The 26,920-nt window shown below is 44.1% G+C and overlaps 1 protein-coding gene across 8 annotated transcripts in view; it reads left to right on the top strand.

Annotated features, from left to right (window-relative positions):
* Positions 1–26,920, top strand: part of DENND2B (DENN domain containing 2B) — a 180,614-nt gene that overhangs the window by 51,121 nt on the left and 102,573 nt on the right. For 7 of the 8 annotated variants that reach the window (XM_047877910.1, XM_047877911.1, XM_047877907.1 and 4 more), the window contains one exon: positions 20,280–20,368. The gene's annotated coding sequence lies outside the window, so the exon portion shown is untranslated. Of the gene's footprint in view, positions 1–20,279; positions 20,369–20,539; positions 21,167–26,920 lie in introns of those variants that run through there. The other variant, XM_047877913.1, reaches the window with a different exon arrangement.

The following is a 26,920-nucleotide window of genomic DNA, read 5'->3' as shown; positions in this document are numbered from 1 at the left end:
GAGGCTGTGTACATTTCCAGTGGGAGAAATCTGCTGCCAATTTGTGAAAACTGAAGATGTCCATGTGCTCTGCATGTAAACTGTAGCATCTCAATTGGAATGAGCAGTTCAGGAAAATGGAACAATTTTTTTGAGTAAAGTTCTAAACTTCACTAGGTTCCAAGTGACTGGGAGTTTCCTGTTAGAGTGGGAAAGCTCATCCATGTGTTTTTGCCTGGGGACAGTGTGTGTCATTTAGTTCCAGAGAAGTTCGTCCATGGCTGATTTCGTCTTTCTTTGTCTGTCTTTCTCTGGTGCCCAGGAGTGGTGCAGTATGCATTTTGATCATGGTTGGGGAATAAAATCTGTAGCCTTAGGGGAGGGTGAAACTAATGGTTCTTCAAAGTAGCAAACCTTTCACCTTTGCCTCATTGGTACCAAGCTGTAAGTAACTGAACTAATCAGCTACAGACGCTTATTGTGCAATTTTGAGGTGAGCATGGGCAAAATCCCAGGGGCTGGGAGGCAGACATGTGGCTACCAGAGAGATGACATCAGCTAGTTTCCTGGTACTGTGGAGGAAGGGGAGATTCCAGGTGCTCAGCCGCCTTCCTGCACGTGGGGGTGTCTAATGCCACCCCCAGTCCCATTGGCAGCCAAAGCCTTTGCTTGGGAAAAGCCTTTGTCTAATTCTTGCCCCCTCCTGTCCCCACAGGGACCTGAAATTAGAAGGGGTCTTGCAGCTTTGGCTGTGGAAAAGAGCTTTGAGGAAGGAATATACATGTGTGTCTCTATGTGTCTGTGTAGTTTGTGTTAATGCTAACAACTGATGAGGGTTTCTAAACTGAGGGTTGAATATGAGATGGGAAAGCATTATCTGCAGTTTTTAGAATCTGTATTAGGAATTGTCCTTTTCTTGGAAGGGAAAGCATTTTATTATTTGACTAGTTTTTTGTTAAAATTATCTGATTATTTTCTTTTGATACTCTTAATGTGATGACACTTAGTATACAACAGGAAGGCATTTCTAATTTCCTTTCTGTGTTCTGCTCCTTCTCCTGGCTTATCCTGGAACAGAACCTCACAAAGCCATAATCTGTGACAATTGGAGAAAGAACTTCTGCAGGGAAGAGCTTCCTCTTTGCTTAGCCTTGCCTTGTGTATGGGTGTCTAGGAACTGCGGTGAGGCTTCTTGGGAAGCCTGCACCCCACAGCAGGTATGGAAAAAGTTTTATGACCTCTGAAGCATGACAGAGAGAATAGAGAATAGAGCTGGGAGGTGTTGGAGCCTGTGAAAGCCATCTGCTTACCAGCTTTACTTTTCTGTCAGATGTTGGGTATCCAGTCTGGTTTTACCCTCCTCCCCTAAGAACGTGGGAAAAAATGAAGCTGCTGCATGGAAGGCAGGTGATAAAGCCATCGGCAAAAGCTTATACTCAGAGGTTCAGACCTGAGTCTGGCCTGGCTTGGGTTTCTTTGGGGTTGTCAGTACTTAGGGTTTGTTTCTAAGACTCTTGCTCACATTCAAGTATAGCCACTGCTTACTTGAAGCCGTCTGGGGCCAGCCCAGGCGTGTTCTATCTGGGCGTGTTTCTACTGCTGTACTTTTCTCTTCTTTTGGGCTTTCAGATAGGAGGACCTTCAAGGTCTCTGAGCTGCCAGAGTCCTTCTTCTGAGAGCCTGGTTCCTCCCCTTCTGCGCCCAGGAAGCTGTGGTAAGCTCTTGGTTTCCTTCTTAGCTAGGCACTTCTGGGAAGCTGTCTGCATTCCTTTCTGCCCTACTCTGCCTCCGGGACTCTGTGGGGTGCGGTTGCTTCAGTCCTCTGTGATGCAGAATGCTAAGGCAGTTCCACAGAGGCCACTCTCTGGAGATGGCCAGGAGTGTGAAGGTAGAATTGCCCACTCTCTGGAGATGGCCAGGAGTGTGAAGGTAGAATTGCCCTTTCTTGCCACCCTGGAAGCAGGAGCTTGCTTTTCATGGGATGTGGTATGGCACTGATTTTTCTTAAAACTTTCTCCAACTTGTTTCCCCGTCTCCTTGCTACTCTGTAAGGGAGTGGGGAGGAAGCCTGGTGCTCAGTTTCCTGTGATCTTGCTTTGGTACTGGAGATGGACGCAGCAGATGCCTTTTGTGAGGAAGGAGTTTAGAGGCAGGTGAGAGAATCTGTTTTCTGGTTGCTGTATAGCTGGGTGTCTTCCCAGGCTGGGTATGTTCACACTGTGAATGGTTTATGTTGGCATCTCCTCCTCCTTAAAGGCAAGTGCCACTTTCACCTGGTTTAAAATCTTAACGGAGGGCACCATCATCAGCTCCTGTAAAGTAACAAGGGCCCAAGAGAACATTAAGAAGAATGAACATGCTGGGAAAAGATAAGCCTGAAAGAGAGAGGCTTCTTGCCCAAATACCACCCAAGGGATTGTGTGTGTGTGTGTGTGTGTGTGTGTGTGTGTGTGTGTGTGTGTGATGGCTGGAAGTGGAGGGTGAGAATGAACACTGCTAATGAATAGGAAAGGGTAGTAAATCTGGAGAGGGAATGGAGCAAGCTGGCTGTGGAGAACATGGAAGCTGGGAATTTTTGCAGAGCTGTGTTTTAGAGTAGCTGGAGGCCCATGGTAGTGGGGAGGTGGGCATCTCCGTTGTGCTTGCATTGCTGAATACCTTGAGTATTATGGCCTTGAATGCCTTCCTCTGTGAATAGAGCTGGTCCTGCGATAGCCCTCTCCACTCTGCATCTGTATTATACCTGTGTAATTCTTGTCTGCCAGAGGTCCTAGCCTAGAGTGTTCTGAGGCAGAGGCAGTGGGTCTGAGAGTGGGTTGGCCAGCCAGAGTCCCCAGCTCCCAGTTTGCTGGCTCCCTAAGGATGAGAAGAAGCATCTTTGTAGCTGCCAGTCCTGGCTGACACAGCTTGTAGAGGTGTCTGTACCCTGGCAGGTTACAGAAACTTCTCATGGATGCCTGGCTCTTTGGGGTTTGAGAACTGATGGGGCTTCATCTGAAGCCTTAACCAACTGAGGGCCTCCTGGGTGGCTCAGTTGGTTAAGCGTCTGACTTCAGCGTGGGTCATGATCTCGCGTTCCATGAGTTTGAGCCCCGCATCAGGCTCTGTGCTGACAGCTCAGAGCCTGGAGCCTGCTTCAGATTCTGTGTCTCCCTCTCTCTCCACCCCTCCCCCACTTGCACTCTGTCTCTCTGTCTCTCAAAAATGAATAAATGTTAAAAAAATTTTTTTTTGAAGCAGACCTACCTCAAGGGCCCAAATCTGAAATGTGTATTACAGAATTATTGCTAGTCTTGGCTCTTCATCCCTCTGTGTCTCTCTCTTCCCTTTATTTTCCCATCACTGTCAGGGATTGTGAGCAGCTGCTGCCATCACATAGACTGATCAGGACATTAAGAATGGAGCTAAATATAACTGTGCACACTGCCGTGGTGTGCTCAGGCTCATTCTGAGAGAAGAGGTTAATCTGAATCTGTGATGATCGATAGGGCCTTTCCACCCCAAACAGAGTGTGTGAAAGCAGGAAGGAAAAGGTGGGAAGGTACTTCAGGAGTTGGTAGGGTATTGATTCCACCCCTTCCCTTTCCCCCTCCTCTACCTCCAGCGTATCCTGTGAATGGTCAGGGCAGGAGAGAAAACCAAGATACTGCTTTGCAGCCATCAGGCAGTTGTCAAGTACTTGCTGAATTTTTCAGCCTAACCAGCATTTTGATGCAAATATTGTATAATGCTTGTTTGTTGCCTGAGGGAACCTATAATCTCTAGGAGAGACAAAATTTATTAAACAGAGGATATCAAAGATCTTAACTGTGTTTAGTTACTAACTGAATATATTTATACTTCAGAAATGAGAAAGTCGTGTCTTTTTTTTTTTTTAATTTTTTTTTCAACGTTTATTTATTTTTGGGACAGAGAGAGACAGAGCATGAACGGGGGAGGGGCAGAGAGAGAGGGAGACACAGAATCGGAAACAGGCTCCAGGCTCTGAGCCATCAGCCCAGAGCCTGACGCGGGGCTTGAACTCACGGACCGCGAGATCGTGACCTGGCTGAAGTCGGACGCTTAACCGACTGTGCCACCCAGGCGCCCTGAGAAAGTCATGTCTTAAAACTATAGGAAAGCTTTCTTGGAGGGGGCAGAATCTTTCCTGGTCTTTGAAAGTTAGATGGACTTTATATAAGCAAAGGAGAAGTGGGAAGTGTTGTGGATGTGGAGAAGAGCAAAAACATAGAATGTGACATGGTTAGGGTCACTGATGATCTGCCTTGGGAGTGATGGGTCTTGTGGAGCAGAGCTGGGAATTTGAACCCTGGGACTTCTACTTTGGTGCATAGGAGATGGGAAGTGAAGCAGTGGCGATGAGAGTTTGTAGAAATCACTCTTGTAGAAAAAAGTAGAGTAATTTTGGAGAGGACAGAGATTGGCAGTAAGGAGACCTGCTAAAGAGTGTGGGACATCAGCAACAGGAAGAGAGAAGAAGGGGGTAAAACCCTAGAGAATATTTAGAAGCAGAGGAAGTTGGACCCAGACATGGGATGTTAGGGATGAAGTTGAGGGAAAGACAGAAGATGTCAAAATGTCTGCCCTATCAGAGTGGACTGTTACTGGTAACTTGTGTTTATGAAATGTTTTGCACTTTTCAGAGCATTTTTTCATTCAGTAAGTATCTCAGAGTTGTCTGGGCTCTTTACAGTTCATCTAGTCTGGCTTCATTTTCCAGGTGGGGATTAGAAAGGGGAAGTTGCTGCTCCCGTTTCACACAGCTATTTAGTGGTAAAACTGGACCTCCAGTCTCAGCCTGCCATCTCCTAAGGGAATTTTAAGAGAAGAGTACATGGAGGAAGGAGCGTGGGATCAGGAAAAGTCCTGTCTAGTTGGGTGACATTAGGTGATTACTAATTTCTGATCAAAATGAAGCTTACTCAGAGGCATTCAGACCAGCTCTGAGAATTTTTTTTTTTTGGAGAATTACCAGACAAGAAGATGGATTCTTTGGGTCCTTCTAGTTCTGAGATTCTTAAGAGTGTACGAAAAAATGTATATGAAAGGTACTGAATTGGATTTCCTGGGAGACTGGCTGGTTTCCAGTGTGGTCTTTTCTAAGGGAGTTTCTAGAGTTAATTTGCTCCATATGATTTTCACCTTATGTGCTGACCGCAGAACCTAACCACTGAGGAGGACACAACTCTGCTGTTAGTGGACTATAGCCAGTGATAATCAGCAGCCAAGAACTCAGTATTTGCAGAGTTACATTTATGGCTCTTTTTATATTATCCACTTTTCCCCACCTCCTCTTGAAACACAAGACACACGCACACACACACGCGCACACACACACACACACACACACACACACACACACACACTTTCCTCCACTCCCTTCCCTCTCTCCTTCCATTCCTCTTTTATTCTTTCTCCACTGTTTTTCTTGTCTCATCCCCCATCCTCCATCTCTGTCCTTTACACTCTTGTCCATCTTGTTCTCTCAACAACTTCCTGTGTTGGAGTGACTTCACCTCTTGGTTTGAACTCAGACATGACTACAGCAAAGCACCTTGGAATATCCTGCTTTGTCTGTATCCCCTGATGCGGTGACTGGCGCCCAGTGATCAGAGCCAGAATCCAGGAGTCATTCTGGGCACTTCCTTACCTCCATAGTCAGTCATCCTGCATCCCCCAAGTTCTTGTTTTCTGTTAAAATAGCTCCTGATCATCCCTCCTTGTCCATTCCCATTGCCCATACAGTAGGAGAGAGAGAGCAGAAAGAGAGGTCACAGTTGAAAAAAGAAAAGTAAAGATGAGGGTCACTTTTGGTGTCCTCAGAAGCATTTTGCAAACCTCCAAATCCCAAGTAGAGCCTTTTTGTTTGCCTGTCACACATTTGTAGCTCTCTTCTCTGAGATTGGCTGCTGGCTGTGCTTCTGCTAGCCGTGTTTGGACACAGTCTGAATCTGAAAAGGAACAATAATTTAATCAGCAGTCATAACTCTCTTAGGAGGACATAGAGTCAAGCCTCATCTTCTCGGTAAACTGTTCCCAAGTAGATTTACCTCTCTTCAGCTCTGGTAGGCCTTTTCCTTGGAAGAGATGTGTCCCACGCATGACTGAGCACAGATGTTATCTGCATTGACATGAGTGGCTGCAATCTTTCATCACCTTGAGGACTCTCAAATGGTTGACTTCCTGTGCTTGCTCAGGTTTGAAGAGAGCCAGTGTCTCTGAGATACAGCCTTTGGAGGCCTACAGCTTTTGAGAAAGAAGCCTTCTGCTGGCATCTGCTGTGCCAGGAACAGTGGTCCCTGACCCTTTGTTTTTTGTACTCTTCCCCCCTCCTCCCAGTCATTTAGCAGTGTTAGCCAACCAGTTACATGGACTTTGGGTAATCATGTTAACCCAGCATAAGGAATCCTGACGCTGAGGGAATAATAGACTTCCTGAATTCTTTCTTTCCTTCAAGAGGCTAAGTTGTACTCAGATATGTTCCTTGACATCCTTGGAGTAATGCTCAGGAATTCCCCCCAAGTATGCTATTCTCAGACTTCCAAACAAGCTTCCTCCTGTTTCTGTCCTTCAGGATCGTCAACTACTTTCTCCTCTCCCTTTACTTTCCTCTATTTTCCCCCTCATCATCTCACCTCTCTTCCCTTCCTTACAACCTGGGGCCTAATTTTTTCCCCTATTGCATAGGTTTTTCTATGTTGACCTCTCAGTAGAAGAACATTATTTTTTTAAGTTTATTTATTTATTTTGGGGTAGAGAGTGAGCAGGTGTGTGAACAATAGAAGGGAAGAGAGAATCCCAAGCAGGCTCCTCTCTGTCAGCTCAGATGGGGCTCGATCTCATGACCCTGAGATCATGATCTGAGCCAAAAATCGAGAGTTGGATGCTTAGCTGACTGAGCCACCCAGGCACCCCTGAGTGAAGAACATTTGGAAGCACCTCTTTGTATACAAAAGCCACCTAGCTCTATTTTACGTAAAAGTGGGATACACCTAGTACATGTATTGTTAAGGAAGGAGCTAATCATTCTAGAAACTTCTAGGTTTGTATTCTTTGGAAAAAAGAGAATGGTTTAAAAAAATGACATTTTGTACTGTAGGATGTTGAAGTTTATTTAATGTGACCCTCTTCTGTAGACCAGGGCTGCCTTCCATGTTTCTAGGATAAGAACTAGGTTTTGAGGGGCCACTGCTCTTCTCTCTCTTGCTGATTCTTCCTAAGTATTTAGAAGAAGTATCATAGTTTTCCATTTTGGGAGATAAGCTGGCATGTATATAGCCCAGCAATGCCTGATGGAGCTGAAATGCTGCATTCCTACTGTCTAATGTTTCAGTTATAATAGTCAAACCCGAGTCCTTACTCTCCAATAACTATCAGATGACACCTTAGTATAGAAGGCTAAAGGTCCACGAGAATTCACTCTGCTGGTTAAAAATATCACTTTGTAATTCTGATCATGATGAACCATGGTTTGGGGAGATGATGGTTAAGAATTGTTGAGATTCTTGAGCTTCTCTGTGTCCTTACTAAAGCCTGGGTGGTCAGAGCCCCAAATGGGAGGTTCCAGGGTGAGTAGCAGGAATGACAAAGGGCAGATCAGGCTGGCCCTTCTTTATGTGAGCTTTCTTTATCTCTTCTAGCCACCAGTCCCCCGGAAATGACTCCATAGGGATAAAAGTGGTATCTTCCTGTTCTGCAGGAGGACTTAAGAGCCTCACGATCCAGACGTGTTATCTTATTTCTCAGCTTAAGGGGCTCCATAGACTTGATTTTTTTCCCTTCAGTATACTTGCCTGAGATGTTATTAAGACTCCATTTACCCCTGAGTCTGCACATAGGGTGTGTGTCCCCTGGATGCACGATTGTTCTAATGAAAATGGAGCAGAGTAAGATGTGGACCTCATTTGATCTGGGCTCTGTATTTTCAGTCAGTGAATCTAAAAATCACATGGACTCATCAGTTGACTCCTATTGAATCATTTCTCAAATCTTCACTTATACCATCTTCATCCTGTGTTGTTATGCAGTTTTTTCCCTAAACTTAAGTATAAAATAATGTCTTTTGTCCTTTTAAAATTTCATCTTGTTATATTTAACCTATGGTTCCAGTTTGTTGAGGCCTTTACTCTGATTCTCTCTAGTATATAAATTATCCCTCCCATTTAGGTTGTCAGAGGCATTTCAGATAAGCATGTCTTCCCCAAGTCATTGATGAAAAGGGTGACAATGGTAGGATCTAGAACAGATGGGAAGTGGCCAAACTTCTAGGAGTTCCAGAGTGCTTCTTCTTAGTTGATCCATATTGCAGCACCGTTTGGCCCCAGCTGTCCTGACTTCCCAGACCATCCAGCTGCCAGTATATTTCTGTTTTATCCTTAAGATCAAGAGAAGTTTTTCTGAAGTCCAGATAAATTGTGCTCCCGGCATTTTTTGATATATGTGTGTGCAAATGTAAGTGTTTATTTTTGTGATATATCATATATATCATACACAAATATGTATCATGGAAATATGTGTGCATATTACTTTTTAAACCCCAAGTTGTTATTTATAGACCACTTGATTTCTATCACTGTGTGTTTTACATGTAATGTCTCCTTTATTCTCTACAATAATTTATATTAACTTTATCCATTGAAAGTAATAATGTGTTTTAGTATGATTTGTGTGTAATCTCTAGCGGCTGGTACTTCCTTCTCTATGTCCTTTCCACTTTTCACTTTTCTTTGTTCTGGAGTTTTGCCTGTGATATTGCTTATTTAATAAATACTTATTGAGTACTTCCTATATGTAAAAAAAACACCGCATTATAGTCTGTTGAAAATTCAAAGACTAATAAGAAATGATCTCTTTGCTCAGAAAAGCTTTTATGTTATTACAGATATGAAGGGATGAACAATAGCTTGGTGGGGGAAGGAGTGAAAGCAGAATAACTCAGAAAAGAGAGGGGCGCCTGGGTGGCGCAGTCGGTTAAGCGTCCGACTTCAGCCAGGTCACGATCTCGCGGTCCGCGAGTTCGAGCCCCGCGTCAGGCTCTGGGCTGATGGCTCGGAGCCTGGAGCCTGTTTCCGATTCTGTGTCTCCCTCTCTCTCTGCCCCTCCCCCGTTCATGCTCTGTCTCTCTCTGTCCCAAAAAAATAAATTAAAAAAAAGTTGAAAAAAAAAAAAAGAAAAGAGAATCCTGAGTGTGAATGGGATGGTGAAGTTAGTCCATTACCAGGTTCTGAATGGAAAGCTCTAGAAGCCATAGTGGTGGTATGTTCCATGTCAGAACCTTTGTACAAAGATAGAAAGTATCCAATTGACTGACTGTTTTATTTTATTTATTTATTTATTTATTTATTTTTAATTTTTTTTTTCAACGTTTATTTATTTTTGGGACAGAGAGAGACAGAGCATGAACGGGGGAGGGGCAGAGAGAGAGGGAGACACAGAATCAGAAACAGGCTCCAGGCTCCGAGCCATCAGCCCAGAGCCCGACGCGGGACTCGAACTCGCGGACCGCGAGATCGTGACCTGGCTGAAGTCGGACGCTCAACCGACTGCGCCACCCAGGCGCCCCTTGACTGACTGTTTTAAATCCTATCCCAGTACTTTGTTGGAGTGTCTTACTGAGTTTGAAAGTAAGGAGAGGCTGGCCTGGCAAGGGGGGCCACTTCTGAAATCTTTCACTTAAAAATATTATTAAAAATATAGACAGTACTTTTTTTTTATATGTCCAGTTTAAATGCCAATATTCATGGGGCACCTGGGTGGCTCAGTCTGTTGAGTCTGACTCTTGGTTTCAGCTCAGAACATGATTTCATGTTTTGTGGGTTTGAGTCCCATGTTGGACTCTACGCTGCTTGGTATTCTCTAGCTCTTCTTCTCTCTCTGCCCCTCCCCCACTTGCATTGCCTCTGTCTCTCTCAAAATAAATAAATAAACTTAAAAAAATAAAAAAAATAAATGTGAATATTCATGTACCCACAACTCAGCTTAATAAAGAAAACATTACCATTAGTTTGAAAATCTCCTATGTGCCTTTAATAATAATTGTCTTAATGAAAAAAAAAGTGTTTTTTTAATGTTTATTTATTTTTTTGAGGGGGGGGAGCGGGGGAGGAGCAAGAGAGAGGGAGACAGAATCCCAAGCAGGCTCCAGGCTCTGAGGTGTCAGCACAGAGCCCAATGTGGGGCTCAAACCCATGAACTGTGAGATCATGACCTGAGCCGAAGTCAGATGCTTATGGACTGAGCCACCCAGGTGCCCCAATAATTGTTTTAATTTAAGAAAATAAATATATATGTTAAATTGTAGAAGTAAAATAGTGTAAAGTATTTCAAACTTAGTAAAAAGGAAAAAAAATGTGTTTATTGTTTTGGCATTATTTCCTTTTTCACTTGCATGTGGTTTTATTAATGTAGTTACAGCTCTGTTTTGCATAGTTAGCATTGTCTGATGCTGTTAAAGTCCTCACAGTCATCACTTAAAGTTAATTCCCAACTAAGTGATACATGTAACATGTGTAAAAGTAATACATATAGGTTCAAAAGGTACAAAAAGATGTACAGAGAAAAGTGAGTCTTGCCCTGGCTTTCTCTTCTCTTTCCCTAGAGCCAGTTGCTGCTAGCAGCTTGTGGATTGTGGTCATCTCTTTTAATGCTGCACAATAGTCCAGTGTAGTGTTTCACAGACTGCAGGTCATCACTAGTGGGTTGGAAAATCATTTAGCGGGGGCTGTACAAGCTCTGTTTGTTTTCTTAATGAAAAAGATTACGATAGAAAATAGCAGGGAGCATCTCCCATGGTAAAGATAAGTACTGTTCTGAGAAAACTTTTTGGTTCAGTTTTATACACACACACATGCCCTCTCACATATGCACATACTATGTTATATTTGTAGTTTTTACTCTGGATCCTGGTCAAAGCATACTTGAAATTTACCAATCTAGTAATGATTGACATTGAGGTTGTTCCTAATTTTTCATTATTATAAATAATACTGGGAATAGGCATTTTTCCCCCTCATACTACAGAATTTTTTTTTTAATGTTTATTTATTTTTGAGAGAGAGAGAGAGACAGAGACAGAGACAGAGCATGAGCTGGGGAAGGGGCAGGGACAGAGAGGAAGACACAGAATCTGAAACAGGCTCCAGGCTCTGAGCTGTCAGCACAGAGCGCAGTGCAGGGCTCAAACTTGGGAACAGTGAGATCATGACCTGAGCCGAAGTTGTACGCCCAACCTACTGAGCCACCCAGGTGCCCCTACAGAATGTTTTTTTTTTTTAGGGTAACTTCCTAGAAGTGAGAATACTGAGCCAAAGGATATGAACATTTTAATTAATGTAGCCAAGTTACTTTCTAAAATCTTTGTCCCATTTACTCTTTAATAAATGCTGTCTGTATTTTATTTAGTATAGGTTATTTTTATTTTAACACATTTTATATGCATTATAAATGTTTTATATACATATATATTCATATATATATGTTCATATATATATACATTTAAATATATATACATATATATATATATATACATACATTTAAATATTGATTTTGAGAGAGAGAGAGCACAAGTAGGGAAGGGGAGAGGGAGAGAGAGAGAGCTGTCATCACAGAGCCGGATGCTGGGCTCGATCTCATGACTGTGAGATTGTGACCTAAGCCAAAATCAAGAGTCAGGTGCCTAACCAACTGAGCCACCCAGGTGCCCCAATGTGTTATATACTTTTTAATTAAATGGGATAATTTGTTACTTTTCTCAAAGTAATATAAAGTGAACACTTCTCTATTATACTAAATATTCTTTTTTTTTAATGTTTATTTATTTTTGAGAGAGAGCACATGAGTTGGGGAAGGGCAGAGAGAGGGAGACAGAGAATCCAAAGCAGGTGCCACGCTGTCAGCATAAAGCCTGATGTGGGGCTCGAACCCACAAATCATGAGGTCATGACCTGACCCAAAGTTGGATGCTCAACTGACTGAGCCACCGAGGTGCCCCTATACTAAATATTCCTCTAGAGCCACTACTCTCATTCTGGGGGGAGCTTTTCTTGGATGTGGGATGCAAGGGGTGACTGCTCTTAGTGTTTCTCAAACTGGAGCCATTCTTACCCATTCTTATGATTTGTACCATATATACTTTTATTTACTGATCTTTAAGTTGGCTTTTTTAGAGCTTTTTATTTTTAAATAATTGTAAACTTACAGAAAAGTTGTAGAGACAATACAAGTTCCCTTACCCTTTTATAACTATGGTACAATTATCAACTAAGAAGTTAATAGTAGTGTAGTGTAAACTGTAGACTTAATTTGGATTTCATTAGTTTTTCTATTCCAGGATCTCATCCAGGTTCCCACATTACATTTATGTATTGTGTCTTTTTAGTCTCTTCCAGTCTCTGACAGTTCTGCACTCTGTCCTTGTCTTTTATGACCTTGAGACTTTTAAGGAGTGGTAGCCAGGTATTTTATAGGATGTCCCTCAAGTCAGGTTTGTTTGATGTTTTCTCATTATTAGACTGAGGTTATGAATTTTTGGGAGGAATGCCACAGAAATGAAATGCCCTTCTTACTGCATCATGTCAGGGCTACATGATGTCAGTATGACTTATTAATAGTAATGTTAACTTTGATCACTTGGTAAAGATAATGTCTGCTCGGTTTCTTCATTGTCAAGTTTTTGTATTTCTGCCTTTGTAATTATAAAGATACTGTGAAGCTGTGCAAGTCTGCTATTTCTCTTTAAACTTCTATCCACTAACTTTAGCAAACAAAATTAAAAGCAAACACAAAATATATACAATTGACCTTTAAACAACATGGGTTTGAACAGTGAAGGTGCAGATGGTGCACTTATGCCTGGATTTTGTTTTATAAATACAGTGTAGTACTGTAGATGTATTCTCTCTCCCTTATGGTTTTCTTAATAGCATTTTCTTTTCTCTAGCTTGCTTTGTTGTAAGAACATAGTATATAATACATATAACATATAAAATAGGTATTAATGATGGTTTATGTTATCAGTAAGGCTTCCAGTGTGCAGTAGGCTATTAGTAGTTAAGTAGTGGGGAAGTCAAAAGTTATATGCAGATTTTTAAGTGCACAGGGGGCCAGCACCCCAACCCCCATGTTGTTCATGGGTTAACTGTACCTTTTTTTTTTTTTTTTTTAGCATTGGTTTAATCAATGAGATCAGTGAAAATGATACCTGGTTGTGTTTTTTCTTATGCACATTAAGACAAATACAAAAGTATTAAACATTTTAAAATGTTTGTCCATATACCACTTATAATCATCTGTATACACACCATACCTTGGAAACTCTGGACCACTCTGAGGTGCTAAGCACCAAATGGTTTAGGTTTTGTGCTGATATTGTTGATCCCTTATTAAGGTTGATTAGTTGGTTGGTTTCATTAGTTCATATATTAAAAATGTAATAATTGTGCTTGGGACAGAGTCCTAAACTAGAATTCAGAGTTAAGAATTCAAGTAGTTCTTGCCCTGAAGAATATTATAGGCTAGTAGGAGAATTAAGTTGAATAGCCTTGGTACACTAAAATACAAGGCAGTGAGCACAGCTAACAACTGTTAGTACTTAGACTGTTTGTTTTAAGGAGTATAGGCGCTGTGGGTAGAGAATCCAGTCCAGGCGGGGAAAATCAGGGGAGACAGCATGGAGGAGATGACACAGTCTAGGCCCACATTTCCTACAGCTTTACCCAGATCTTATTCTGAGGGGCACTTTTTTTTCAGGCTCCAGGTATTTTCTTGGTTATATCATGGAGAAGCCATTTGAGTCCACAGTCTTCTTATTCCACCATCTCCCTCCCCCCCACTTTGTGCTCTATCTCCCCCATCTTGAAGCTTCAGTCATGACAGGTTAAGATCTTGGTTGAGCTCAGAGTTCTAAGTAAGCATGAGAAGCACATTCTGGAAAGGTAAAATGGTGCTTTTAGAGGGGGGTCTGATATATTGCCTGTCCAGTCTTTCCTGGCCCCAGACTGTTTATGTGGCCCAGTGTTAAAATGCTCAGACTTGGCAAGGGACAGTAGTCAGAGGTCTGTGGATTTGAGAGATTCTAGGAAATTAGCCCGTATATGAGCATTGTGACAGATACTCCAAGAGACTGGATGAAGCCACTGTGTATCTTGTGATCTGGGGATCTGAATTGTGAGTTTCATACTGAGGGTTGGGAGCTGAATAGAGGTAAACTAAGGCTAGAAGGCTGACAGACCAAAGGAAAGTGTGCTCAACCCAGCATGATGTCTAGTAGCCACTTCACCACAGGGCGGTAGGATCCAGGATAATTACAGGCTGAATCCCATACTCTTTTACTTCAGAGTCTTAGTGTTGGGTGGGAGGGTAGGAGATGGGTGGGAGGCAGGTGGGATTAAGGCAGGAGTAAGGACCCCAGAGAATATCCTGCCATAAAATGGCAGGATTTGAACACAGAATGGCTCTTTCTCTGTTTTCCCGGGAAGGCTGTGCAAGCAGACTATGTGTAGTAGTGGCCAGCACACTGGAGGTCCTGTTGGATGTGCCTCCTGACAGAGGCAGAGGAGGCTGGGGTTGCCATATGGAGGGAGACACTTATTTTGTTGCTTCAAAGGTGCTGGTAGAAGAGACTGCTTGATTTGTAGTAGGCAGATTATCTTTCAAGAGAACTAAGATATTGCCAATTCTTCTGCTTTGTAAAAGCGGCTTTGTCTCAGACTGATGGCCAGGAGTAAGTCCCTGGGAGCCTCAGTCTCCTTCCAGGCACTTCCCAGGCCATTTCCAAATTTCCGCATCTGGTGTTTAGTATCTTTATTCTCTCTTTAGCTTTCCTTAGTCAAGAAGCCTAAATCTTCCATCTTCTCCTCCAGGAAAGCCTGCCCTATTTGGGGGGACAGTCTTCTGTCTGATACCAGGCAGATGACTCCAGAGCCCCAGATCAGGGGCTCTGCTGAAAGAGTTAGATGGAGACTCTGTAGCCCCTGAAACAAGAAGTCTTCTTGCTGCTCTGGACTCTTCAGAAAGCACTGGGACTAGGTGACTAGGACAGAACAGTTGGACTGGGTGACTGCAAGAGAAAATTCAAGCTGGAAGGACCCTTAGAGAACAGCTAGTTCAAACAGCCCAATTGCCCTCTTGTTATACGCAGGGAAAAGCAGAGGCTTTTCAGTGGGGGCAGGGTTTTGCTCAAGATCTTACCACCCTGGAAACCAGGACCTGGGCTCCAGCCTGCTGACTCCTTCTTTCCCTCTCTGAATTTTTAATTTTTCCCTTCTTAGCCACATGTCCACTCAGAGGTAGAAAAAGAAAACTGGAAAGCCCTAAAGGGCTCTTGTGTAAGTCTGCCTGCTCACATGGCGGCCAGAGCCCAGTATAGAAATGGGCAGGATACGTGCCTGATTTCCCTGTTACTTGGGTAGAACTAGCTGTCTTTGGTGGAGATGCTGCTAGACTCCAGTCTGGTGGGCACTGGGAGGCTTCTGAAGTACACGGCATCTTTTAGGCATTCTGGTATCCAACAACAGCTTACTTTTCTTGAATTCCTTTGATCCCAAAGTAAGGAGTGACTTAAAAAGATTTACTTTGCTCCTGTGTTTTCAGGTTTGGAATTTCAGTTGTTTTTAAAGAGATAAGAAAATACTATAAACTCTTCTAGGAACTAAATCTAGAATCTAATCATATATATATACATATATATATGTATATGTATATATATATACACACATATATATACACTTATATACACACACATACATATATATACACACATATATACACACATATATATACACACACATATATATATATACACATACACACACATACACACACACACATATATATATATATTCTCTTGGTACAGTGTAAGTCTATACACTCAAATTCCCTCATCTTATGGAGGAGACAGCTTCTGTATTTATTTTTTAAAAAGTCTTTTTCAAGGATCAATCTATTACATGAATAGATTGCCCACTGTGAATGAGATAATAAAATTGGTAGACCTCATGGGGCTCACAACTGTGGGGGATACAGGGGTACAAGTGACAGTGATAAAGTGATATAAATATCATGATGAAGGCATCTTCAAACTGTTGTGGGATTGCAGACTAAGCAAACAGATTCTGCCAAGAGATCAGGAAATATTTCTCAGGGGAGGTGATAACGGAGTTGGGCCTTGAAAGCAGTAAGCTTTTGCTTGTCGTAGAGGCGGAGGTAGGGAGGCGGATAAAGGTAACAGCATGAGCACTGGGGAGGGGCTGTAGCAAGGAAAAACGCAGTGTTCAGGGCATAGGTGGTGTGTGGTTGCTGTGCCAGTAGATGGGTGTGGGCAGCAGGGGAAGCATGGGCAGCAGATGAAGCCAGAAAGGATTTCAGATTTTGGTGCTAATGTATCTCATGAGGGGGTTTAGTCACACTGCTGTTACTGTTATTTAGGCTTTCCTTATTTTCCCCTCAAATAGTAGTTATATATATATATATGTATAAATGTGTATATATATATGTATATATATATGTATAAATGTGTATATATATATGTATGAATGTGTATGTATACATATACAAATATTTAGTAATGAAAAAATTTTTTTCAAACCTTTTATACTCCAAATTATAAAACATAAGATGATTTTTTTTTTAGGGAAAATGTATTTCTTGCAAGTACAGTGACCTGCACAGTAGACATAAGAGAAAGCGTTTTTGTCCCTGAATGCTGCTGACCTGAGAGAACCTTCTCATGTATGGGAGTTGGGCCATTCCTGCATCCCGCTTGGTTTGGCAATGATACTGGTGGAGGAGTGCCTGTAATGGGTAATGGGAGAGGCTATAAAACTCTGGAGCTCGTCCCTAGAAGAGTGACCTTACGAGGAAATTTCTGGGAAACAAACCACAGGGAGACTTTACAGGAATTTTTGGTTGAGCCCACAGGCAAGGCACATAAGAAAAGGGGATGTAATTATAGTTTGTAAGCCTATGAAAAGAAACAATGAGTGACATGAAATAGCTGTTCTAAGTTTCTTCTTCCTGTAGGACAGGATGAAATGTGTTTTGGTTTTTTTTTTTTTTTTGCATTCATTCAGCAGACATTAATTGAGTGCCAGCTGGGATCTGGGCCCCATACTAAATGCAGGGAATATGGTGGCAAAAACAGTCAAGGTTCCTGCTCCTAAAGGAACTCATTGGGGAAAACTGACATTATGAAAAGGATGGATATATTTTGGTTAGAGATGATGGTGAGTGCTATGAAGGATAAATCCTCATTTAGATTGGAGGATTGTGGAAGACTTCTCTGAGGAGGTGAGAGTCCCGGTTGAGGCAAGGTAAGAGCCAGTTTGGCACATGGGGAGTGACACAGGCAAAGGGGAACAGCTTGGGGGAAAATCTGGCCCTTGTAGCTGGCACACTCAGGTGGAGGGCAGGAAATGTGCTGAGAGGAGGCTGGAGAAGGATCACAGGGCCTTCTAGGTCCTGGTAAGAATCAAGCTTTCATCTAAAGTGCAGTGGGAAGACACTGAAGTGTGTTAAGGAGGAAATGACATGATCTGATGTAAAAGGGTGATTCAGACAGCTGCATGGAGAATGGAGCTGTGAGGGCAAGAGTGAAAGCTGGGGCAATCGGACATTTTTCAGTCATTAAGGGACGGGACTAGGGTGGAGGTGGAGGTGCAGAAAAATGGACGGATACATTTTGGAAAAAGAAATGTTTGGAATTGGTAAATGGATTGGATATGGAGAGGGGGAGGTGGGAATATGCAAGGGTATCTCCCAGATTTCTGGCATAGGTATGCATGCATGCCACTCAACAGATCCTAGACCACATGAGGCTGTAAGAGCCCTATCATTTGGGAAAGGTCAAACAGGATTGGTCTGAATCCAGCTGTGAAGGGGCAGCAGGGGGATTCAGCTGTCCTCTTGCTCTGCCTAGTGCAGAGAGCTTATACCTGTCACAGCACCCAAGCAGGGATTCTGGTTCTCCCATAATGGGGCCCTTACTGTGTCCCTTCCCCTAGAGGACAAGGCTCTAAAGAACCTCTGTGAACTCCAGCATGCCACTAGGGGGAGCATGGCCTGCATTCTGTTCCTGGTCTGTGGGGCTTTTTGAAGTTTGCATTACTTTAGAGTCTGACTTGTGTCTTCAGCCCTGGTCCTGGCCCCTGGCCCCTCACAGGGCTTAGAAGAATGCCTGACATATGGTAGGTGCTGGATCAATATTTGTTGGTGCTAATACTATAACGAGTATTAGCTTGTTGTAGAAGTGGATGGGCATCACCTCTTCTTAGTGTGAGTACTTAGAAGTGGAGGGTCAGGAGGAGAGCAAAGGGATGCCTGTTGGAAATGGGAAGGGGAGAGGTTCAGTGACTTGATGGTGTTCCACTTGTCATTTCATTCAGTCTTTCTTTGCAGACGTGGGGAACTAGGGCCTTTGAGGGATTCCCGAGCTGGTGTTTGGGTCAGGTCAGGCTTCTGTAGTGGGAAATTGGACCTGAGCGTTTTGAAGCTCTGATTGCTTCACTAAAGCAATAGTGCCCACCACTTAGGATTTATTTCCTGTTGGATTTTCTAACACTTTCCCTACCTTAGCTTCTGACATATATTTACTTTTTAAACTCAAGTCAATTAAAATCTTATTTTGATAATTTTGTGATATATCAGAGGTCAATAAAAGTCAAAAGGATTCTATAAAGGATCGCTGCATTAAAGATTCCATCAGGACCTCACTGGCAGTGTTTTAGGAAAGCAGCATTGAAAAATCTCTTACTTGGGGCACCTGGGTGGCTCAGTTGGTTAAGCATCTGACTTTGGCTCAGGTCATGATCTTGTTGTTCATGAGTTTGAGCCCCACATCAGGCTCTGTGCTGACAGCTCAGAGCCTGGAGCCTACTTCAGATTCTGTGTCTTCCTCTCTCTCTGCCCCTCCCCCGCTTGTGCGCGCTCTCTCTCTCTCTCTCTCTCTCTCTCTCTCTCTTTCAAAAAATAAACCAACATTAAATTTAAAAAAAAGAAAGAAAAAGAAAAATCTCTTCTTTGAGCCTTGGTGTTCTCCTCTTGGAGAGATAACAGAGGCCCTGGGTTTTGTTTGTCTGTATGTGGTGAAAACAGTAGAGATGAATGAAGTTCTTAGCTCAGTGCCCGACTTAAGGAGAATGCTTTTACATAGTCATCTCTTTTATGCCCGTCCCAGCCCTATCAGTTGCCCATGGGACAGGTTTCATAGGTAGAAACTGGGAGGGTAGGTGACTTGCTCAAGGTCACATGGCTAGTTAATGGTGGAACCAGATACTGCCAAGGTCTTCTGACCCCCTGCTCCACCTGGTTTCCCTGCAGCCTCTCTGCTTACTACACAAAAGAGAGTTGAAAAGCTTCTGTACTCTTTCTAGATCTGTTATTTTCTGGTTCTGTGATTTGGGGCAAGTCATTTGACCTCTCTTTTAGATTTTCATCTCAATCTGTTAAATTAGATTTAATAATCTGTGATAATAGCAGTCCTAACTTTCAGGTCAGTTGTGTTGAACAGATGAGTCAAGATTTCTGAGAGTACTTCAAAAAAGTGTAAGGTAAATTATAGCTACAGGGCAAGACTTTTCCCTCTAATCTGTGTATCATTACCTTCTACAGCTCATAGATGCTATCATACAGTCTTCAGGCCAACAGGATGGTAGTCAGGTCTAATTCACAATGACTCAGAAAGATTCTCTGCCTTCCTCCTTGTATCTCAATACTGGCTATCAAAAAAGTTGTTAGTTTTTAAGATCAGATGGTAGTGTGCTTTAGTGGAAGGACACCGGACTAAAGGACAATGGACTGGCCTCTACTAGTTCTTTGACGGTCTAACTCACTAGCTGTGTAACTGTGGGCTGAACATTTGATCTCTCTGAGCCTCAGTTTTCCCATGTATAAAATGGTAATAATATTGCTCAGTGTATTTCAGAAGGTTTGAGGGTCAGACAAAATAGTGCATATAATAGAAGGTCATGGGGCGCCTGTGTGGCTCAGTTGAGCTTGATCCAACTGAGCTTGATCTCAGCTCGGGTCATTATCCCATGGTTGCGGGATCACAAAGAAGAAATATACATGGGGGGATTGAATTGAGAGGGCCTGCTGTGTCCTAGGCACTGTGCTGGCTCTTGGACAAAAATGATAGTATCCCTGGCTGTGACAGCAGCTCACAGACATCCAGGGGCTTTAGCTGCAGGTCCTGAGCAGGGCAGAGAGATGAGGTTGTGTTTGTATCTTGTTTGTTGCTTCTGCTATGACTCTGGACTTGTCTGGGACTCTTAATGGTCCTGACCTGGTGTCTTTCCTCTCTGTTGCAGGAAGATGAGAGACTGCTTGGGTATCAGCAATAGTACCATGGGTCCCTGCACTGGTTAAAGCCATCACCACAACCTGGGCAGGCAGCAAGGTAAGTGGAGAGGCCAGTCCAGGCGAGCTCCTGGGATGTGAATACATTTCCGCCTCAAGTGCTGCCCGGAAAATCCCAAGCGCACAAACAAGTCAAGGCAATGCATCTGGGTCCTCCTACCCACACTCCAGGACCCAGAGGAAGGGCTTGCTTCCCCTCTCAAGTGCTCCAGCTAGCTCCCTCCCTGCTGGCCAGGCTTCTTCCAAGTTAAAAAAAAAAAAAAAAAAGAGACACTAGAGGGGAGGAAAACAAGTCCACTCACTGTCTTTCCCTTCTCCCATCTTAACTGTTTAAGCCAGTTCCCAGGAGCTGCCCAGAGCTCTTGTTTGACTGGAAGGGAGGTAGGAGGAGTGGAATGTGTGCAAAACCCGAGCTGATCAAAAGACAGTGCTGTTTCATGGAAGCCTCCCAGAACTGAGAGCGGGAGAGAAGGGGGGTGGAGAGGGAGAGAGGAGAGGAGACAGACAGAGAGAGAAAGAGAGAGAGAGAGAGAGAGAGCGAGCGCCAGCGCGAGCGCACAAGCGAGAGCAGGAGAGAGAGAGAGCAAGCCAGAGCACAGAGCACGCTGGCTGGTGAGAACAGGGTCTCCATGACAACTGGCCTGGCCGGCTAGAAGTGCTCTGCTCATTTGGCTGGAAGGAGCGCCACGAAAGGTCAGAGGAAGGAGCTGTGGGAAGCTCGCAGCAGGTATCGGAGCTTAAGCGAGTGGATTTTGGGGCCCCGGGCTCCCTTACAGACTGTGGTGTGAGCCAAACTCTGCCGAGAATGGAGTGGGCAGGAAAGCACCGGGACTTTCAGGTAAGGTCAGCTCCGGCTTGGATTGTTTTTTCTCCTTTCCTGGCCATAGTCTTGGGCTGTTTTCTGGGAGGCAGGGATAAGTCTGTACTCTCTGCTCAGGGTTTGGGGCTCAGGAATGATGTCATGCTCCAACAGTTGGATTCTATTAGCTTAAGGAGGAGGGAAACAGCCAATTTTCTTGACTTTGCAAATCTAGCTGATCTCACTCTTGCTGAACCTGAGGTGTTTAGACTTTTCTGTAGAAATCATCATCTTGTATTTAGCACAAAGGCTTAGGATATTTTACAGAAACAGTTTTTTTATATAGAAAAAGCAAGTTATCGTCATTCCAGCATTGTGTTTGGAGTTCCTACGTGGAAACTCCAGTGTCTTTTGAGTGGCTTGGTTTGTTCTAGTGAACACTGTCTGTTTTGTCTCTTGGTGTTGCTATGTCTGACCTGTAGTGAAAAAAGAAAAAGCTCCAATTAACTCAGCTAGGAGCTTGTGGTGAGTTCCCAGTCTCTGGAGCAGTTATTAGGACAGAGGGACTGTCTTAGGGATATCTGAGCTAGGGTCACTCTCTTCGTTTCTCCCTCAGGTAACTTGGAAAGAAGCAAGCTGTCCTCTTTATTAATAAGGCCCATCACAGGCTTTGCTAAAGGAGGCTGGCAGGTGTGTGTGTGTTTTGGGCTGGGGGTGGGGGCTGTGAAGAGGTTTCCTATACAGATATCTCTGAGTGAGCTCTCAGTGGTGGCTGCTACTAGGTTGCCTGTGGAGACATGAGGCACGAGGTTGTGGTTGTGGAGACACAGTACTGAGGTACTGTGATGGATTCTTCAGGTTAATATTTTAACCAAATCTCAGAGCACGCACTGTCCACACTGTGCATTCCTGTTTTGTTTGTCCTATGCTTTGGTGAAACTTGTTCTGCCCCAGAGGAGTGGTGTGTGCTAAGCTCAGTGTGGCCTAGGAGAGGAGATCCTTCCAGAAAGGCACTTTTATAGGTGATGGGGTAGTTAGGTTCTCAGTGATCTTATTTGGAGCATTAATGCAGCAGACACTCCCTGCAGTGGAGACTTATCAGGAGATGTGCTTCCGCTTCAGCCATGTTACATCTCAAACTTACTGCTGGGCCTTAGGGAACATTGTGGATGCCTCTGGTTTCTCTGTGGGTTGAGGGAACAGCTGCTGTCCTGGCTCTTCGGTTTTTCTTCTTGAACTTTTTGAACAGAATGTCTTTTGTATTCTGGCAGACAATGAGGGGGCCTTCTGATTAACTTCGGGTCAGCTTGCCAGTAAAAGCACTGACCATGTCCCCAGTTTGGGCTCCCTGATTGTATACATGTATGCATCAGTATTGTGGCCTGAGGGTCCACAAGGGTGAACTCCGTGGCCCTGGACCTCAGATGGGCCATTGCTATAGTGATGCCTCCTTTTAATACACTCCCAGTGATCCTCCGCTTAGTTGAAACCTCTGTTTTGTTGGAAGCATATGGCATTGCACTGTTGGTTGGGATTTAAATTTGGGGGTGTGAGGAGGAGGCCTCTCTGAGTCAGTGGGCAGTGCAAATCCAGAATCCCACTTTTCTACTCAAGTGGCTGTGGTTGGGGTTCCTCTAACTTTATCACCCCCACACATATGAAGAGGGTGAGCAGGTGGTCATTCTTTTGATGTAGCAGAATGAGTACTGGATTTGAGGTGAGGAGACTTAGGTCCATGGTCAGGTTCTGCTACTTGCCATCAAGGTGGCCATGGGCAAGACCATTAACCTATGTGACCTTTAGATTTATTACCTCTGAGATGAGAGATAATGATATAACTACTTTAACAGGTCTGTTGGGAGGAACAAAAATGAGGTAATTTCTGTGAAAGTGGGGCATCTAGGTGGTGCAGTCAGTTAAGTGTCCGCCTCTTGATCTCCACCTAAGGTCATGATGTCACAGTTTGTGAGTTTGAGCCCTGCATCAGGCTCTGTGCTGATGGCGTGGAGTTGGCTCGGGATTCTGTCTCTCCTTCTGTCTGCCCCTCCCCAACTTGTACTCTCTCTCTCTCTCTTTCTCTCAAAATAAATAAGCTTAAAACAATTTCTATGAAAGTAATTTTAAGCAAGTCAAGTCCTGTATAATGTGAGATGTTGTGAATTAAAGCTTGAATGATGGCCCCATTCTCTTCTGGAAAGTCATTTTGCCTCTCTGGTCTAGTTTCCCAATTTATAAAGTGCCCTATTCTTTTGTGCATTTATAAATAAAAATGAGAAGAAACCTTTAAAAAGTCCTTCGAGATATTAAAGGAAACAAATGATGCTTTCTTTGGGAAATAGAAGAGTGATGTTCACTGCAGGTTTGAGCCTCATAAATGATGCTTCAGAGATGAAGCTTTCTTTGCTTAGGTTACCCGACTCATGTGTTTAGTATAGAAGAGAAGGATTCCAAGAGACCCTTCGCTTTTCCAGTGTCCCACAGCTAACTACCTGGCAGTTATGGTATACATTTCAGTAGCTGGAAGAGAGGCTTCTGATTGTCAGGGCTGGTTCCCTCATTCTGCTAGCTGGGTTCTGGGTCTGAAAGACAGGGTTTAACCGGCAGGCAGAGTTATCACTCTGAAAGGCTCCTTGGGGGCTGGGCAGCTCTTTCAGGAACCTGTATGGCTACAGCTTAGAGGGAAACAAGAAAGAAATGAGGAAGTGGGAATTTCAAGGGCAGAGATTCTTGATATGCATTGGGACTATGCCAAGGAACAGAAAAGCAGGGGTGGGGAGACTTCAGGAAAGGGCACCCAGATCTGTTCTCAGGGAGTGTGTAGGGCTCATGGCATGCTAGGTGGGAACACAGTGAGAGACCTGGCCCCCCATTTGGCAGCCTCAGCTTTTGTAGCAGGACAGGGCAAGCTTCCATGCCCTGGAGTAGGCTCTGGGAAGAAGCCTCTGGGAAGACCCTGAGGAGACAGATCTGTTATTGTTTAACAACAGAGCCTTTTTTCAGGTGAATCCATCACAGTAGCCTCTCAGGCCCGACAGAGAAGTGGTCCGTAGCTTAGATTGGGGCTGCAGCTGGTCCCCACTCCTGCTCAGTCCAGCTTCCCAGAGGTGAGTCACACGTTGGATGGATCCCTCCATATTCTTTAAGGATTAAAAAGTAACGTTCCTGTTCTCCCTCTCTCCCCTTCCTCTACTGCCCTTCCTACATACTCTCCCTCTGGGCTCCCTCTCTCTAAAATTAGAATAATCAGTTACCCAAGGAAGTTGAAACTTTGAAATGCCTTAGAGGACAGGCCTAGGGCATCCTGAATTCTGCTGGCTCTACCCTGTCCCTGGAATGGAGGGTGTGGGTTTACAGTATGCAGGGGTGCCTCTGACTCCAGATATCTTGGCAACACTGCTGAGTTATAAGTAAGAGAGGGTGTGCTCCGTGTCTACCTAATCTGATTCTAAGAACTACTTTGGGGAGGACCACGGGGAGGAGGTGGAAGGGTCAGAGTCTGGGACTGCCAGAACACCTCCCTGCAGGCAGGTGGGGCTGAGAGACTGAAGAGCATGTCTTCTTGTTGCTTCTCTTTGTCTGTTATGTGTCACTGCCCTGGAGTCTCCTGATTTCCAGTGTTGGGCCCAAGAGAGTTTGCCGAGGCAGCCAAGCGAAGGGAATGTGTATCTGAGCCTAGAGGAGTCCAGGCAGCCGCCCTGCAGAGTGTTGGCTTGGCCTCCCTTCTGAGCCTTTACATTAGCTTGGAAGAAGAGGGTGTTTAGGGTGGACAGGGGTGGGGGAGGGGGAAGTCTGGTGGTAGATAATTGAGTTCTTTGAGTTAGAGTAACCATGGAAAGTGGAGAAGGGGCCAGGAGGGCATGAAAGAAAAAAAAAATTACCATCTGCCATAGTCTGCAGAGATTTCTCTATAAAGCCTGAGGGAGAACTTGCATTAGTGAGTGCCTTCTCCTGGGGATGGGGAGGGAGATTCTGAGCATCTATTTTTGGCTTGGGAGGAGGCACTGTATGCATCTATCTCAGTAGGTGGGTGCAGTAAAATACTGGGTGCATCTACCTTAGGGGAATATGCTGCATAATATTGCCTGATAGAAAAATCCCCAGTGTCTCTGTTTCCACCTGTAAGACCTAGAAAACTTGCCTGTGTGTATTTGTGTGTTGAGGGGAGAGGAGGATGTTAAATGAGTTAAGACCTCATTGTAGGATTTCTCCAAAGATCCCTTCTCTTATTATTTCTGGCTCTGATATACTGTTCTTGAAGGGCTATTGAAATGATCACAATATTCTCATCTAAAAACTGCCTGTATGTTAGATTGCACTGTATCTATAAAAGGTGAATTAGGGGCGCCTGGGTGGCGCAGTTGGTTAAGCGTCCGACTTCAGCCAGGTCACGATCTCGCGGTCCGTGAGTTCGAGCCCCGCGTCAGGCTCTGGGCTGATGGCTCGGAGCCTGGAGCCTGTTTCCGATGCTGTGTCTCCCTCTCTCTCTGCCCCTCCCCCGTTCATGCTCTGTTTCTCTCTGTCCCAAAAATTTAAAAAAAAAAAAAAAAAGGTGAATTATATATGCAATTAGGGTATGAAAGCTGACCTGTTTCTAAGTGTTTGTCATATAAACCACCCATTTCTCAAAGATACAGACTCCTCTTCTGTGTGACTTGTCTCTGAAGGGGTTTGTATATGAGCTAGAGATTGACTAATGAGAAACAGTACAGTGAATGAAGGACTGTTTGACCCTGGGGAAAATGAAATGAACTGGGAGTTAGAGGACACAAGATCTGAAGCAGCAGGAAAACTAGAAGGAAACAGGAGAAAGGCCCTGGGCAAGGGGACTGGGGAAAGGTAGTTCTGAGGGGAAGCAGGGGAGATAGAAGGTAGTTCTTGGGCTGCTCTAGGAGGCCTTTACAATTTAGCAGAAGGCTGGCCTGTCCCCGGGGGACCCAATGAGACAGCGTTGTGTCCTGGGAGGCTGGCATTGGAGTTGACACCCCTGTTCATTTGCTCTTGGGCTCAGAGGCATCTCTGGTACCCATATGCCCTCTTAGTCTGTTCACCCATTTTGTTAGTGAATACAGAGTGGCTAGGCCAAGGGCTGGGGAGGGTCTAGATAGTAGCAAGTGAGGGACTTATCCCATATATATATTATGTTAGATGTTGTATTGTAGTTATTTCCTCCCCAAAGTGAGCCTCTGTGTGTTCGACTAAGAAAGAAGAAACAAAGACCCGCTGAAGTTTGGCGTTTTGCAGGTAGGGCTAATGATCATCTCATGCGTTAGGCTGGGAAGAAGGAGGAATAGCCAACTCTTAGACTCTGATGTGAAGTACTGTTTGAATGATGGACGAAAGCCAACTATAAAGGACTGGAAATATGAGGAGGGAGAGGGTTCTAGGTCTCTGTTGAAGTTTCTCTGAGAGTGTCAGTGAATTGGGTGTGGGAGGATAGGAAAAGGGAAAGGGAAAAATTGGAAAGAAAACTATATAGTCAGCTAGTTTTCAGAACTCTTTAGCCTTGTTAGAGGAAGTGAATTTTGGTGTGCTCACTTACGTCTTGGAACACAGCTCCCTGATGGAGTTCTGACAGCTAAATATCATAGATTGCTTTTAAATGAGTCAACCTGCAATGTGTTTGTTCAGCTATCAGTGACTCTTGATGCTCAGTGCGTGTGTGGTGGAATGGACCACTTGCACTTACTGTGAATGTCTCAGTGCAGCAAGGTGTGGTAACGAAGAGCTGGTGCCCAAGGGTCTTACACGCCTAGGTTTAGAACCTGCCATTACAGTTACTGGCTGTGTGACCTT

The sequence above is a fragment of the Prionailurus viverrinus genome, chromosome D1, assembly GCF_022837055.1.
Source record: "Prionailurus viverrinus isolate Anna chromosome D1, UM_Priviv_1.0, whole genome shotgun sequence".
Classification (NCBI taxonomy): Eukaryota; Metazoa; Chordata; class Mammalia; order Carnivora; family Felidae; genus Prionailurus; species Prionailurus viverrinus.
Note: the sequence above shows the minus strand (reverse complement) of the source record. Positions and strands in the feature narration are given on the sequence as shown.